Source organism: Solanum verrucosum, unplaced genomic scaffold (assembly GCF_900185275.1).
Source record: "Solanum verrucosum unplaced genomic scaffold, falcon-dt-bn FXZP01000112.1, whole genome shotgun sequence".
Lineage (NCBI taxonomy): Eukaryota > Viridiplantae > Streptophyta > Magnoliopsida > Solanales > Solanaceae > Solanum > Solanum verrucosum.
The window spans coordinates 1844723-1850347 of NW_026020441.1; the positions used below are offsets into that span (position 1 = coordinate 1844723).

The 5625-nt window shown below is 34.6% G+C and overlaps 1 pseudogene; it reads left to right on the forward strand.

The window, feature by feature from the left end:
* Window positions 1–1647: 1647 nt before the first annotated feature.
* Window positions 1648–5625, forward strand: LOC125808370 (uncharacterized; annotated as a pseudogene).

Here is a 5625-nt window from a genome sequence, read left to right on the forward strand (position 1 = left end):
ATCAGACACCTCAGCCTCGGTCTTACTCAGAAAGGCATAAAATTGAGCCCTGTCATCTTGACGGGTAACCTCCTTGCCTGGCGGCACTGCTCCCTTACCTGCATTACCATTTCCCTGGCCTTCACGGCCTCACTAATTTCCTCCTCATATGCCCAGGTTCTCCACAATTGTAACACACTTAATAACTAAACCAAGTAAGCGTCACTGCTATTGTAGTAGTCGTATCATGACCCTCTTTGATATACACTAAAACTAGGAAATCGCAGTAGAGATTCTAACTTCAATTGTCGCAACATGATTCACCATTTACTAAGCAACCCATACATGATATGACAACAATATTAAATGTATTTTCCAAATAATGGTGTTCATTATCTAGCCTTTCTTTAGAAAACTTCTTGAATGTTTTCACCTTGGCAATGTTGTCACCTTGGCAATGTTGTCACCTTGGAAAAGTCTTCTGACTTTACCCCCTTCTACCTCCATCACCAAATAAACCACTTCCTGAAAAGATTTTACTAAAGTAGTTGCCTATAAGCTTAAATCTGCAAATTTGACTTTAATCACTTCATAACACGGTGAATTTTCTCTTTTAGACTGAAACTAAGTAGAGTATCATATTCGATAAAACACAACCCTTTGCCTTTAAGGCTGCAACAAATGCATTATGTTGCTTTATATTCAGGAACTCATATATCCTCATATCCCTCAAAGTTCAGGATATATACTTCTCCAAAAAGAAAGCTATCAAATGTTTCCCAAGTCATGAGTAGTGCATTTACTAGTTGACACTCAACAGAGATCACCACCACATTTTGGCGTCTCCCTTGAACTGGTAAGTCATAAACTCAACACCAAATCACTCTACCTTATCCATCTCATGAGGCAACTCATGACAATCAACAAGAAAATCATAAGAATCTTCATATTCAGCACCCATGAGAAATGAAGGTTTCAACTTTTAAGAACCTTCATGTTTGTTACTAGTCATTACATGCCCACATCGAATCGAAAAGCATGCTTATTTCCAAGGACACATTTTTTGTTGCTGGTGTTGTTGTTTCAACTTCTACAACTCAATCACTAACCAGATGCGAATATAGAGTGAAGAAGTTCAGATACCAATTTGATCACTTAGATACAAATTGGATCAGAGTCATAGCACGAAAGGAGTATAAAGAAATGAGTTTTTCATAAATTCCTATAGCCTCTCAAAGAAAAGTACAAACGCCTCCGTACTGTGCTGCAAGACTCTACTAGAATCATTTTGATACATCGAGATCAACGGACCTAGGGCTCTGATACCAAGTTTAGCACGACCCAAACTATGATGATTGACAACCACACTAACCCTCCAGTGGGAGAATCGTTACTACAACACAACTAACCAAATTAACGAAAACTAAAACATTTTATGATATGAAAACAAATTTAAATATCTAAAGGAAAAAAATAGGGAGTTCTCATAAACTCTGAAAGTCTAACAAAACAATTGCGGAAATAATGCCTAGAACTCGAACGTTAATGTACCAAAACATCACCTAAGACAAGTCTAAGAAAATGGGTACAACCCCAAACTAAACAATAAGAAAATCTAAAGTACTAGTCTAAGTCTGAATATAAATGGACTAAACATAACGAGAACTCATGGAAGCTTGGAAGAACTGGCTCACCCTTGAATTTTATTTGATCACTGATCTCTTAGATAAGGTCTGTCAGTAGCTGCCTGAAGATGCCTTGTACTCAACAAAGAAGAGCAAATGCAGTATCAGTATACAACCACATTGTACTGGTAGGATCACACAACTATTCCAATAAGAGAACATATGCAAGTACTCACAACATAATAAAATAGGCATATACTGAACATATACAATATCAGTCATCATTTCAGGATCAATGTACAATTTCACATTCTCAATAATACACATATATGAAAATTCAATGGTCCTCTCATGGAACCCATACCCAAACTGTTAGTGTGCCTGATCGTGACACTCATTCCAAGTTAGTGTGTAGGATTGTTACACTCGTTCCAATATGTATGTCGATACGTGACCTCCGATCCCAGTTAGTGTGTCGGAACGTGACACCCGTTCTATTAAACCAGCCACAATCACAATGTACATTCTTATAATCATACAATTAAGTGTTGATTCATGGCATACAATCATTCGTTCATACTCATTTACGATTAGTGTGATCAATAGATAAATATTCACATACATACATGCATTTTAATGGAGCAATTACTACCATACATCACACAAACATGAAATCACAACCATCACCTACCTCGAAAACAAGCTTGAATCCTCCAATGAAACTTGATTCTTCCTTTTCCGCTTGTTCTAGGTCTACAAACAAACAATTCATAATGGGGATCAATAATTAAGGTCTAATTACCTAGATTATGATGAACTAAATAACCCAAGACCCATATTATGATCCTAAGATGCAGCTAGGGTTTTTCCCACCATCCAAAACAGTTCAAAAACCCTCTCCCAACAATAATTACTCATGAATTTACACTCTACGGATCAAAAGACATATTCGGGGAGTAAAACCTTACGTTTAGCTTCAAGAATGGTGAAAAACTGTTGAGAAAACGCATGGGGTCATCTCTTAGCTCTCAAGAATGAAACTTGTAGAAAATAACAATTTTGGGGTTTAATTCTGATTTAAATAGTGACTGAGCCGCTACGGAGGCCCCTATCCCGCCACAGCGGCCCCGCCTTGGCGACTTACACGGAGACAGGACCTCGGAAATTGAGTTCCAAGCCACACACCTTCATCCCATGACACTCGAAAACTACCCGTTCACGCTAAGATCAGTTTCAAGAGTTCTACTAGCCTGAGTTTGATTCCCTAAAGTCGTAGGGGTTCCTTAACATCTTAGTTATCCACTCATGTAACCAAATTTATTATTAGATCTCTCATTCTCTACCAGATCTTCTTAGACTTCACTGATTCGATTTCGTCCAAATTTGGACTTGGCCAGGAATTCTCAAGTTACTATCAAAAAGTTTTCTGACCTAAAAATTTTCCCCGTTGGCTTTTCTATAACGATGGGAACAGGTCGTTACAGGTGTATATACCAATCCAATACATGCATGCCATGTGTTTAAATTTATAGTTTATATTACTTAACCTTAATTAATTAACATGTGTTCTACTTTATTAAATCACATAATAATAGAAATTGCATAAGTTTGGTGTATACATCCAGTGCGGATAAGTTTTTTCCTAATCTCACTTCTTCCTGCACTCTATAATATGTTTCACACAATATAACACTTTCCCATTCCACAAAACAACAAAGAAATATCACTATTTATAGATATAAAATTTCTTTCATAGAATAAATAATAAAATAGTGCGATACTAAAATGTGGAACATGGATTCGTGGTTATAAAATTTAAACTTTAGCGGATAATTAGTGATGAATCATGATACTAATTATTACCTGAGTTATATAAAAAAACCCACTTTCTTAACCATTTATAATCGCTATAGATAAGGTAAAAATTATAGGAATGACATAGTATAAGATATAAATAACATTCTATCCCTTCTAGTTTTCATTTACAATAAGTCCCTTAAAATAATGAGCAACTGGATACATAAGGAGTTACGGGATACATTAGTTATGATACATTCTAATTAAGAGTTGTTGTGCTTAAAAAGGAAAGAAAAACGTAAATTTGATTTTAATAATTTTAATTACCATAATTCACGCATGACAGATTGTTAACCTTCCATCCCATTACGTAACTGATTTAGAAATTCAAATTTCAAATTAGACCTTCTCCATCTATCAACAATTATCGTCATAAAATTGAGCTATATTCTAAGAACTTGAAGAAAGCAACTTTAGAAGACGAATGTATCAATTTTGTTACGACATTCTGGAATTTGGGTGAGCGATGTTGATTACGAAGATTACAAAGTTGATGGAATTGTCGTTGGACAATCAATCACATTTATGAATCTGAAAGCGTTGATTTTAGCCGAGTTGGATATCGATAATGTTAGAAAATATATTGAAATTCGATATGTCGTAGCAGGAAACTCATGTCCATTGAAAATCAAGAACGACATAGGTGTGAAACTGTATTTGGAAGTAAAAAGGAATGAGCATGGATTCAACATGTATTCGCTATGTATTGATACAACAGAGAAAATGGGTGGAGAGATACACAACTTCGATGGTGCATCCGGAGAAATCGTATGCGTTGAAGGTACATAAATAGATACAGAAGAACTTGCTATGGTTGAATCAAGAATATTTTATTCATATTATATTCCAGAATTAAATGCTACAAATTACATAACTGATTCCAAGAGTGCAGATGTGAAGACGGGTCATTTGTATATGAATAAAACAACACTCATCAATGTAATGACGAAATATAAAATAAAGAACAACTTCAACTTCAGAGTGAAAAGATCGAATAAAAAAAGGTATTGGAGTGTTTGATCTCTAATTTGAATTGATTTTCTTCAGTTTCTAGATATATAAATGATGATACACTTCTATTTGCTAATGTGTGTGATACATAAGTATAATTAGTATATGTATCATATTGATAAGTTTGTTGGTGTTTGATGATTTGAACAATTTGGTAATGATTATTAGTAGGATTAGTATTGTTTATTGGATTAGGTGTATCGTGATAAACTTGTGAATCTGATACATAAAAAAATTGTAAAAAAATTGTTGTGGTCATTATTATGGATTATACATTAATGTGGATAATTATTTGACAAGTTGTGAAACATTGTAACATTGTATAGTTGAAATGTATCTGTTATATGAATTAATCTGATGAGAAAATTTGTACAACTATGTGTTAGCGTGCTTCAGTGATGAATGTGGCTGGAATTTAAAGGCTTCGTGCAGAAAGAAATCTGATGTATTCAAAGTGAGATACTTCAATAGTGAACATACATGTCCAATGCGAGATAGGTTACTAACAAAAGTATAAGCAACAATTGGATTTATTAGTGGTGTGACTGCCCCTAAATTGGTAAATCATGACAAATTAATACGCCGAAAGATGTAATTGAAGATATTCAAGAATTGTATGGGGTTGAAATATCATATCAGCAAGCATGGCGTGCTAAGAAACGTGCACTAGAAATGCTAAGGGGTAAACCATCATATGGATATAGGCAAATGCCGAGATACATATGCATGCTAAATATTGTGTATCCAAATTCATATATAAGGATGCACAAGTAAAAAAATAATGAATTCATGTATCTTTTCATAGCCTTGAGGCCATTGATGAGAGGGTTCGACTACTGCAGACCTGATGGTGCACATCTTGGCAGGGAATACAAAGGTACTTTTGTATCAGCGAGCACACTCGATGGTTTATGTATGAATTTTGTAATACTGTTATATTTGTGAACTTGTTTTATATGTACAATTAATGTATCTTTCGTGTAAATGTTATGTATCAAGTAGTTAAATTTGTGCTGCTTTGTAATTAGGTTGCATATTGTCGTTGGCATATGGTATTGCTGTTCGTGGACATGATTCTTCGAACAATTCAAAAATGCATTTGACGAGCGTGAAAACATGTGTATTGTATCATATAGAAATGAAAGTATTATGA